We start from the raw sequence: 11,633 nt of genomic DNA on the forward strand, positions 1-11,633 counted from the left end.
TTGTATTTTAGTAGACACAGGGTCTTACCATGTTGGCCAGGCTGGTCTCAAACTCCTGAGCTCAAGCAATCTGAACATCTCGGCCTCCCAAAGTGCTGGGATTACAGGCCTGGTTGGAAATTTGTGTATTTCGTTTTAGTTTTATTTTTTGAGACGGAGTCTTGCTCTGTTGCCCAGGCGGGAGTGCAGTGGCATGATCTCGGCTCACTCCAACCTCTCCCTCCCAGGTTCAAGCAATTCTCAGGCCTCAGCCTCCCCAGTAGCTAGGATTACAGGCATGCGCACCACGCCCACCTAAAGTTTGTATTTTTTGTAGAGGCAGGGTTTTACCATGTTGGCCAGACTTGTCTTGAACTCCTGACCTCAAGTGATCCACCCTCCTTGGCCTTCCACAGTATTGGGATTACAGGCGTGAGCCATCGTGCCTGGCCTTATTATTTTAGATTGTGAATGTATTATGTTGGATGAAAAAATTAATAGAGAAACTCTACAAAGACAAGATTGAGGGGGACATCAAGGAATGACTGCTTAAAAAATAGCTGAGCATCGTGGTGCACACCTGTAATTCCAGCTACTTGGGAGGCTGAGGCGGGAGGATTGCTTGAGCCAATGAGTTTGAGGCTGCAGTGAGCTATGATAGTGCCTCTGCACTCCAGCCTGGTTGACAGAGCAGGACCTCATCTCTTAAAATGAATAAATAAATAAAAATAAGCAACAAAAAAATGAGTACCAGGATTCCAGTTGGGGTGATAAAAAAATTTCTGGAACTAGATAGTGATGGTTGGACAACACTGTATTTAAAGCCACTAAGTTGTACACTTTAAAATGGCAAACTATTTTATGTACATTTTGCCACAATAATAATACTAAAAATAATAATTAAAAATAAGTGCACAAAGGGCCGGTCACCGTGGTTCATACCTGTAATCCCAGCACTTTTAGAGGCCAAGGCAGGCAGATCACCTGAGGCCAGGAGCTCAATACCAGGCTGGCCAACATGGTGAAACTCTGTCTCTGCTAAAAATACAAAAAATTAGCCAGGCCTGGTGGTGCATGCCTGTGATCCCAGCTACTTGGGAGGTTGAGGCATGAGAATCACTTGAGCTTGGGAGGCAGAGGTTGCAGTGAGCAGAGATCACACCATTGACTCCAGCTTGGGCGACAGAGGGACACGCTGCCTCAAAAAACAATAAAAAGTAATAATAAAAATAAGTGCACCAAACATACATACACATACAAAAATATGGTTTTGTTATCTTCAGACAGAAAGAATCCATCCTAGCCTAATCTATTATTTTGTAAATATCTCACTAATAGATTAAGGTGTGTCCACAAATCTCTTAAGAGAGCAGCCAGGTTAAATTAGCTAGTATAGATAAAACTTAGTATTAGAAACATTCACAAGGGCTGGGCACAGTGGCTGATATCTGTAATCCCAGCACTTTGGGAGGCTGAGGCAGGCAGATGGCTTAAGCCCAGGAGGTCTGAGGCCGCAGTGAGCCACTGCCCTCTAGCCTGGGCAACAAACGGAGAGCCTGCCTTATCCGCCATTCCCCACCCCCCAAAAAAGAAAAAAAAAATCCACAGGTATATGACAAATGTAAACAGAAGTTTCAAGGTTTATATAGAACCTTAAAAAAAAAAAAAAAAAAAGACTATGCAAGAGTCAGAATTTACCAGTTCTATTTGTACAGAAGAGGAAAGAAGTCATTGAAATGGAAATAGATCATGGCTGGGTCTGGTGGCTCACACCTGTAATCTCAGTACTTTGGGAGGCTAAGGCAGGTGGATGACTTGAGGCCAGGAGTTTGAGACCATCCTGGCCAACATGGCGAAACCTCGTCTCTATTAAAAATGTAAAAAACAAAAATAGATCCTGGTAGAAAAAGATAAAATTGTAGGCTATATTTATGTGACAGGATAGTTTTTTGTGATGTTAATTTATTAACTGGAGCAGTGTGTTTTGCTCATTACAGTATTTCTCAGCCCCCACACAACCCCACTTACCCCACTCTACACGGGTCCCTTGTGTCCAGGTCTTTTGTAATTCCCTTCCTAGGAATTTTGTAAGAGGGAAAGCCAATAGCCGCTTAAAGCCAAGTGCTCTTCTGCTCTTTTGCGGAAGTGTAAAACCAGTGGAGAAAGGGAGGGAAGAAAGAGAGAGGTATCTGCCTGGGAGACGAATGGAGTGGGAGTGGGGAAGACAAGGAAGGGTCTTGGATCTCATGAACTTTATTATTATTTTGGGGGCCCAGGGAGGGGTAAAGACTTTAGAGCAGATTGGGGTGTTTAGGACCTCATGGTGTTCCGCTTGGGCAAAAAAGCCTACACCCCACGGAGTAGAGTACTATTGAGTGGTAGGGACCACGTGGCCTGAGGCTGGGAGTTTTGGGCATTACAAGCTAGAAATGTGAGCTCTTCTCCTGGTACCCCAGGTACCACATAAGGTGCCCTCGACAGTGATTACTAAATTCCTGTCACTTTAGTTGGATGGGAGCCCAAATTTGGGAATAAAAGTAATATTTTCTATTTTACGTATGTGCTAATATTCATACTCAATATATTCGTTTCCTATAAATACCTTTTTGGAAATTTGATTGTAATAGGCAGAATAATGGCCTCCCAAAGAGGTTCCTAGAATATGTAGATATGCTACCTTACATGGTATTATAAATAAAGTTTCAGTGCCACAAAAGAAATAGCACTCGAATATAAAATTTTATTTTTAATTCTCAGCAAGGCAATGTACTTCTACAGAAGGGTGCACCCTTACAGATGGAGCAATGGTGAGCGCACACTTGGACAAGGGAGAGGAAGGGGTTCTTATCCCTGATGCACGTGGTGGCCCCTGCTGCTGTGTTGTTCCCCTATTGGCTAGGGTTAGACAGCACAGGCTAAACTAATTCCGACTGGCTAATTTAAAGAGAGTGACGGGGTAAGTGGATTGGTGGGAAAAATGGTTATGGCAGAAGAGGAAATTGGAACAAGTCAGGGTGGAGAATGAGTCAGGGCAGAGCAGGTAATCAGAATGAGTCAAGGTGGAGCAGGTAATCCAAAAAGGTTGCTTTATGAGGAAGTTAAGTTTAAAAGTAGAAAGCAAATAATTGAAAATACTGACATATCAATTCTTCGAAGAGATATTTAGAACTCATATCTAACAATGGTAAAGAGATTTTACAGATGGGATTAAGAACCTTAGTGGTCTTAATGGGGAGATATGGTTCAAAGGGTACAAAGCTGCAGTTATATGGGATGATAAATCTAGAGATCTAATATACAGCATGAAGACTGTAGTAAATAATATTGTATACTGGAAGGCTGGTAAGCGATAGATTTTAGGTGACCTTACCACACACACACACACAAAACGGTAGGTATGTGAGATGACGAATATGTTCATCAGCTTGACTACTGTAATCTTTTTTATTATGTATATGTATATCGAAACATCATGTTGTACATCATAAATACATGCAATAAAAATAAATATTAACGGCTGGGTGTGGTGGCTCATCCTGGCACTTTGGGAGGCTGAGTGGGGAGGATCACTTGAGCTCAGGAAGTTCAAGACCAGCCTGGGCAACACAGCAAAATCTTGTCTCTACCAAAATTTTTAACAATTAGCTGAGCTGGGCGCGGTGGCTCAAGCCTGTAATCCCAGCACTTTGGGAGGCCGAGACGGGCGGATCACGAGGTCAGGAGATGGAGACCATCCTGGCTAACACGGTGAAACTCCGTCTCTACTAAAAAATACAAAAAACTAGCCGGGCGAGGTGGCGGGCGCCTGTAGTCCCAGCTACTCTGGAGGCTGAGGCAGGAGAATGGCGTGAACCCGGGAGGCGGAGCTTGCAGTGAGCTGAGATCCGGCCACTGCACTCCAGCCTGGGCGACAGAGCGAGACTCCACCTCAAAAAAAAAAAAAAAACAAAAAAAAAACAAAAAAAACAATTAGCTGAGTGTGTGCCTGTAGTCCCAGCTATTCTGAAGGTTGAGGTGGAAGGAATGCTTGAGAGCCCAGGAAATCGAGGCTGCAGTCAACTATGATGGTGCCATTACACTCCAGTCTAGACAACAGAGCCAGACCCTGCCTTTCCGCAACCCCCCTCAACCCGCCAAATATATATATAAACAAAGGCTGGGCACGGTGGCTTATGCCCGTAATCCCAGCACTTTGGGAGGCAGAGGCGAGTGGATCATCTGAGGTCAGGAGCTCAAGACCAGCCTGGCCAACTTGGGGAAACCCCGTCTCTCCTGAAAATACAAAAAAATTAGCCGGGCGCGGTGGTGTGTGCACCTGCAATCCCAGCTGCTCTGGAGGCTGAGGCACAAGAAACGCTTGAACCCAGGAGGTGGAGGTTGCAGTGAGCTGAGATCGCACGATTGCACTCCAGTCTGGGTAGCAAGGTGAGACTCTGTCTCAAAAAACAAAAACAAAGCAAAATAATAAGTAAGAGCAGTGGGCTTAAGCCTGTAGTTCCAGCTACTTGAGAGGCTGAAGCAGGAGGATCCCTTGAGCCCAGGAGTTTGAGACTAACCTGGGCAACATAATGAGACTCATCTCTAAAACAAAAAAAATTAAAATTAATAAATAAAGGCAAGTATGTGTCTGTGGATTCATATGTATATGATTCATATATGTGCGGATTCATATATACATATATCTATATATATACACATATATATATGAATTCAAGATGGGGAGGGGATTATCCTATATCATTCCAGTAAGAATAATTTAATAACAAGGGTTTTGTTTGTTTGTTTTAAGATAGGGTCTTGTTCTGTTGCCCAGGCTGGAGTTCAGTGGCATGATCTTGGCTCACTGCAACCTCCGCCTCTCGGGTTCAAGTGATTCTCCTGCCTCAGCTTCCCAAGTAGCTTGGACTACAGGTGTGTGCCACCACACCCAGCAAATTTTTCTATTTTTAGTAGAGATGGGGTTTCACCATGTTGGCCAGGCTGGTCTTGAACTCCTGAACTCAAGTAATCCACCCGCCTCCGCCTCCCACAGTACTGGGATTACAGGTGTGAGCCACCACACCTGGCCATAACAAGGGTTTTTAAAAGTGGGCGAATTAAGTTACAGTGGAGATCGGAGAGATGTGATGTATAATAAGAAGGACTCAAGGCTAGCTTTGAAGAGAGGGGAAGAGACCATGAGCTAGGGAGTGTGAGGGCCTGAGAAGCTGGGAAAGAAAGAAGCTGAGAGCCTCCAGAAAGGAACACAGCCCTACCAACATCTTGATTTTAGTCCAGTGAGACTAAAATCAGACTTCTAACCTACATGACTATATGAGAGTAAATTTATCCAGGCTTGCGAGGTCTGAGGAAAACAAGAAGAAGAAAAAAGTAAATTTGTTTGTTGTTAGCCACTAAGGTTATAGTAATTTGTTACAGCAGCAATAGATCACGGGCACATGGTTATGGAGCCAATTCCTTTCTACCTTCTTGTCTCTGCTTACTAGAAACGTCTTTACCTGCAATTTGGTTTTCATTAGAAGGATAGTAGCGTATATAAATGGCTACTCCCACTGCAAAATAAGAACATATTCTGGTTTGTAAATCATCCTTGGGAGGTTTTGGTTAACATGATTCAGTCCCTTAAGTCTGAGCATGGTGTTATTTCTGGAAATTGTAAGATGCCACTCAGGTAATGGGAATGTACCAAATTGAATTTCTGACCCTGCCGGGTGGGACGTTGACCTGTCTTGTGAAGATCAGCTAGCTGGTTCGTTCTACCTTCAGCAATGACATTTTCTACTTGCGAATACCAAATGCCAGACGAACACATGTAAAGGATATTAACAATACAAGCCAGAAAAATGGTAAGGGCCAAATAAAAGTGCAGAGTAAAAGCTATTCAGAGAAATTTGAAGGAGAGCTCCCAAAGTCTTCTGTTAGGACCTGAGGAGTTTGCAAGGGAAGGAGGACTTGAATTAGGCATTTACACGAGTAAAACACCAGAGGCAAATGCAGTTAAAGCAGAAGAGATTAATAAAAGATTGGAAGGGCAGATTGAAATTATCTCCTGTGGGAATGTGATGGTTGACGAATTTGGATTGGGCAACCAGGAGCTAACAAAGGTTTTAGGGAAGGATCACGATGAAAACAGTTTGGGGAGATATTCACCTAGATCTATGGGGTTACAGTTTTGTGAACAAGGCTAGCACTTAAATACAGTCTGAATTCAAACATGAAATGCAAAAAGACAACAGGGATTATCTGGGGGAATGAAAGACATACTTTCGGTCTTTATTGCTCAAACTGTGTCATGGCTAGATATTCCTCTCGATTTGTGTTGAATAGATAGGATTTCTGTCACATTACAGTGTGAAGAGCATGACAGCAAACAGTGCCCTCTGAAAAGGAAAATCTTTTAGCTTGAGTCTATTTATTTTATTTATTTATTTATTTATTTTTTGAGACAGAGTCTCACTTTGTCACCCAGGCTGGAGTGCAATGGTGTGATCTCAGCTTACTACAACTGCCACCTCCCAGGTTCAAGCAATTCTCCTGCCTCAGCCTCCTGAGTGGCTGGGACTACAGGAGTGCACCACCACATCTGGCTAATTTTTGTATTTTTAGTAGAGACAAGATTTTGCCATGTTGGCCAGGCTGGTCTCGAACTCCTGACCTCAGGTGATCCACCCACCTCGGCCTCCCAAAGTGCTGGGATTACAGGCGTGAGCCACCGCACCCGGAATTTTTTTTTTTTTTTTTTTTTTTAATTTAAAGGTTAAGGATGCGCCGTGACATAGTCTCAGGAGGTTCTGATGACCTGTGCTGAGCCAATTCTAAAAGGAGCTCAAATTCTGAGGCCTGCAGGTTTACTTATTCCAGTGCTTCAGAGGCTAAAGTCCCTCTGGATTCTTAGCTGCACAAAAATATATCTTTTGAAATTCAGCAAATTTGTAGAAAAATCTTGTGCTGAGTGGTAGTCTCTAAATTATTTACGACTCCAAATTTTCTGCCAGTCTTGATTGTGGTCTGACCACAGATTTTATTTTATCTACTCGTTATTTATTTATTTATTTTTTGGAGATGGAGTTTCGCTCTTGTTGCCCAGGCTGGAGTGCAATGGTGCAATCTCGGCTAACTGCAACCTCCGCCTCCCAGGTTCAAGTGATTCTCCTGCCTCAGCCTCCCGAGTAGCTGGGATTATAGGCATGTGTTACCACACCCAGCTAATTTTTTTTTTTTTTTTTTTTTTTTTTGAGACAGAGTTTCGCTCTGTTGCCCAGGCTGGAGTGCAGTGGCGCCATCTCGGCTCATTGCAAGCTCTACCTACCAGTTCACTCCATTCTCCTGCCTCAGCCTCCCGAGTAGCTGGGACTACAGGCGCCCGCCACCTCGCCCAGCTAGTTTTTTTGTATTTTTAGTAGAGACGGGGTTTCACCGTGTTAGCCAGGATGGTCTCGATCTCCTGACCTCGTGATCCGCCTGCCTCAGCCTCCCAAAGTGCTGGGATTACAGGCGTAAGCCACCGTGCCCGGCCAAAATTTTTTTTTTTTTTTGAGACGGAGTCTCACTCTATCACCAGGCTGGAGTGCAGTGGCACCATCTTGGCTTACTGCAACCTCCGCCTCCCGGGTTCAAGCGATTCTCCTGCCTCAGCCTCCTGAGTAGCTGGGACTACAGGGGCATACCACTACACCCAGCTGATTTTTGTATTTTTGGTAGAGATGGGGTTTTGGGCAGGATGGTCTCGATCTCCTGACCTCCTGATCTGCCTGCCTCAGCCTCCCAAAGTGCTGGGATTACAGGCGTAAGCCACCATGCCCGGCCAGCTAATTTTTGTATTATTAGTAGACAGGATTTCACCATGTTGGCCAGGCTGGTCTCGAACTCCTGACCTCAGATGATCCACCACCTCTACCTCCCAAAGTGTTGGGATTACAGGCATGAGCTACGGTGCCCGACCAAAATTTATATGTATTAAGATACTACATATACTTTAAAAAGATAGGTATGTAGTGTCCCACATAGCTGAGGCACCACAGTTTGCTTAGTTATCCCTTATTGTAGGCCGTTTGTTGGTTCATTCATTCATCCATTCGTGGTAAAACTACCCAGGCTTTGTGCTCATTCTCAGCATGTGGACATAGAAGTTATAGCTCTTGCTCTCAAGGAATATATAGTCTAGGAGAGACAGATGTGGAAAACAAGTATAGTACAGTTATATATAATCGAGATGAACCTCAGTGTTCCAGGAATATCTACCATGCCCCAGTTCTTCCTGAGATATTACACATTCCCCACCTCACTGACAGTGGCAGTGAGCCCGGGACTAGGTTCCTTTCCCAGGGGGCTGTGAGCATCAAGGCTATGGGGAGGAGCGCTGGCACTGTTAGGCAGAGGCTGCATTTGACACTTTTGGAGGGTAACCAAGGGTGATGGTGTGGAATCTCCTATGACCAGGGGTCTCCTAGTGCACTGACGCTGCTGCAACTCAGGGGCAGCTGGAATTTGGCTGACTAGTGAATAGGCGCTGAGTTCTGAGATGGAGGTTCTAGTAATCCCCTAGGCCAGCCTCCAATCAGCTGTGAAGGTGGTGGGGAGAAAAGGAGGCCAGATCACTCCAGGCCCGAACAGGGCTGTCAAGGGCAACAGGAGATACAGTATGGCAGGCATGATAGATATCTTCTGGGTGGCTGAGTGATGAATAGTTGGAGGTGGGAATGAAAATGAATTTTGGTATTTTCTTAGAATGAAAGACAGCTGAGAATCTACATATATAGGGTTGCCTAAAATACAAGACACTTGGTTATATTTGAATTCCAGGTAAATAACAAATAAATTTTTTAGGCTGGTGCAGTGGCTCATGCCTGTAATCCCAGCACTTTGGGAGGCGAGACGGGTGGATCACTTGAGGTCAGGAGTTTAAGACCAGCCTGGCCAACATGGTGAAACCTTGTCTCTACTAAAAATACAAAAATTAGTTGGGTTTGGTGGTGCACGCCTGTAATCCCAGCTACTTGTGAGGCTGAGGCACAAATATTGCTCGAACCTGGGAGGTAGAAGCTGCAGTGAGCTGAGATCATGCTACTGCACTCCAGCCTGGGCAAAATAGTGAGACTCTGTCTCAAACAACAACATGACAAATATACAAAAACCAAATAATTATTTCAATATACTTATGTCTCAAATATTGCAATTGATATAGGGTTGCTGAATCTGGCATTCTTATTTAGATGCAGACAGGAAGATAGGAAAAAGGCATGTTGTGGACGTGGGGGTGAGTGAATAAGGAGGGGACTTAGTTCTGAAGAAGTAACCTTGAACAGGAGTACCCCATTTTATTTTTATTTGTTTTTTTGAGATAGGATCTTGTTCTGTTACCTGGGCTGAAGTGCAGTGGCACGATCATGGCTCTCTGCAGCCACAACCTCCTGGGTTTAAGCAGTCCTCCTAACTTCAGCCTCCCGAGTAGCTGGGACTATAGGCATGTGCCACCATGCCCAGCTAATTTTTTATTTTATTTTTTTTGACACAGGTTCTCACTCTGTCACCTAGGCTGGAGTGCAGTGGCGAGATTTTGTCTCACTGCAGTGCTGACCTCCTGGGCTCAAGCGATCCTCCTGCCTCAGCTCCCCAAGTAGCTGGGACTACAGGCATACACCATCACACCCAGCTATTTTTGTATTTTGGTAGAGACAGGTTTTCACCATGTTGCCCAAGCTCTTTAAAATAGAAGAGATGGGACTGGGCATGGTGGTTCATGCCTGTAATCCCAGCACTTTGGGAGGCTGAGGTGGGTAAATCACCTGATGTCAGGAGTTTGAGACCAGCCTGGCCAACATGGTGAAACTCCATCTCTACTAAACATACAAAAATTAGCTGGGTGTGGTGGCAAGTGCCTGTAATCCCAGTTACCGGGGAGGCTGAGGCAGGAGAATAAGTTGAACCTGGGAGGCGAAGGTAGCAGTGAGCTGAGAGTGAGCCATTGCACTCCAGCCTGGGTGACAAGAGCGAAATTTCACCTCGAAAAAAAGAAGAAGAAAATATTATATATTTAATGGCATTGTATGGTACCCACTGTTTTTTCATTTTACAATATGTCCTGAATATTTTCTGGGTCACTCACCAGTCTACTGATATCTTAATGGCTACATGTTACATTGATGCACTGAAATTAAAAAAAAATCCTTTATAGAATAGTTGTTTCTTCTTCATGGAGTTTTAAGATACAAATTAATCACACAATACTTAGAGGTGATCTGTATTTACTAAAACCCCATTTAAAAAAAAAATTCAAAAGCAGTATTTTGAAAAATAGGATAAAATAATCTTATTACCCTAACACGATTAATCCTCCGGCAATGTAGCTCTCTCTCTCTCTCTCTCTCTCTCTCTCTCTCTCTCTCTCTGTGTGTGTGTGTGTGTGTGTGTGTGTGTGTGTGTGTGTCTATGTGTCTGTGTGTGTGTGTTTGTATTTAGGTTAGATCTAGTTGCTAATGCAGTTGAATTATGTTACCTGGATACCTCTTGGAGAACCTGAGGTCATTTTGGCCTGATGCATTAATATTTAACAAGCCTGTGATTGATGGATTGATGCTAGCAAAATTAATTCAATCCACCTAGGTTTCTATCTGTTGGTAAAACAGCAAGGCCGTCCAGGGGTCAGAAAACAAGGGCTTCTGGGAGGAAACAATTGAAAGTGGTTGTGACCTCTAGAATCTGGAACTGGGTACCGGCTCCTCCATTGACCTTCTTTCACCTTTGTTCTCAGAAAAATGTCTCTTGATTGGCTGCTGATGGGTGGGGCTGCCTCCATCCCTCATCTTTATAACTAAAGTCTTGAACACTCAGTAAATTAATAGACTGGCAGAGAAAACCCCTTTTTAGTTAGGCAGTACTGTAGTTTGAAAACTCTGGTCTTAGACATGGTGTTCAGTATGCATTGCAGATCATTAGTGTATCAGATATATGGATTGACTGAATATTCTGCCAAATTGACTAAATTGGTCTGTCATTCCCCAGTGACGTGGGGCCACTGTTTGTCTCTGACCTCTTCACCTTTGGGTTCTGTTAAAGGAGGGTATCCTGGCAGCATTCCCCATGCCACAGATGGGTGGGTCTGCAATCCATGGATCTCTTTTTGTCGTAAAAAACATCAGCTCTGGTGCTCGCTTTGGCAGCACATATACTAAAATTGGAACGATGCAAAGAAGATTAGCATGGCCCCTGCACAAGGATGACATGCAAATTCATGAAGCGTTCCGTATTTTTCCAATTAGAAACAACTGGCTGGGCGCGATGGCTCACGCCTATAATCCTAACACTTTGGAAGGCCGAGGCAGGTGGATCACTTGAGGCCAGGAGTTCAAGACTACCCTGGCCAACATGGTGAAACCCCTACCTCTACTTAAAATACAAAAAAAAAAAAAAGAAAAGAAAAAGAAATAGCCAGGCTTGGTGGTGGGTGCCTGTAATCCCAGCTACTCAGGAGGCTGAGGCAGGAGGATCACACCAGTGCACTCCAGCCTGGGCAACAGAGGGAGACTCCATCTAAAAAGAAAAAAATTAGAAACAAACAAGCCATATCAACTCTGGGATGTGGGCCACACCTTAATTGACATCAGCCACATTATTTCGTTCCCATAAAGATGGTTCAGAACAGAGATATTGGCCAG

At 44.1% G+C, this 11,633-nt stretch overlaps 1 non-coding gene across 1 annotated transcript; it reads left to right on the top strand.

Moving 5' to 3' along the window:
* Positions 1–11,122: 11,122 nt before the first annotated feature.
* Positions 11,123–11,229, top strand: LOC112605523. Its single transcript, XR_003115501.1, has one exon. It is a non-coding gene; the product is annotated as a U6 spliceosomal RNA (small nuclear RNA).
* The last annotated feature ends 404 nt before the right edge of the window (positions 11,230–11,633 follow it).

The sequence above is a fragment of the Theropithecus gelada genome, chromosome 13 (assembly GCF_003255815.1).
Source record: "Theropithecus gelada isolate Dixy chromosome 13, Tgel_1.0, whole genome shotgun sequence".
Lineage (NCBI taxonomy): Eukaryota > Metazoa > Chordata > Mammalia > Primates > Cercopithecidae > Theropithecus > Theropithecus gelada.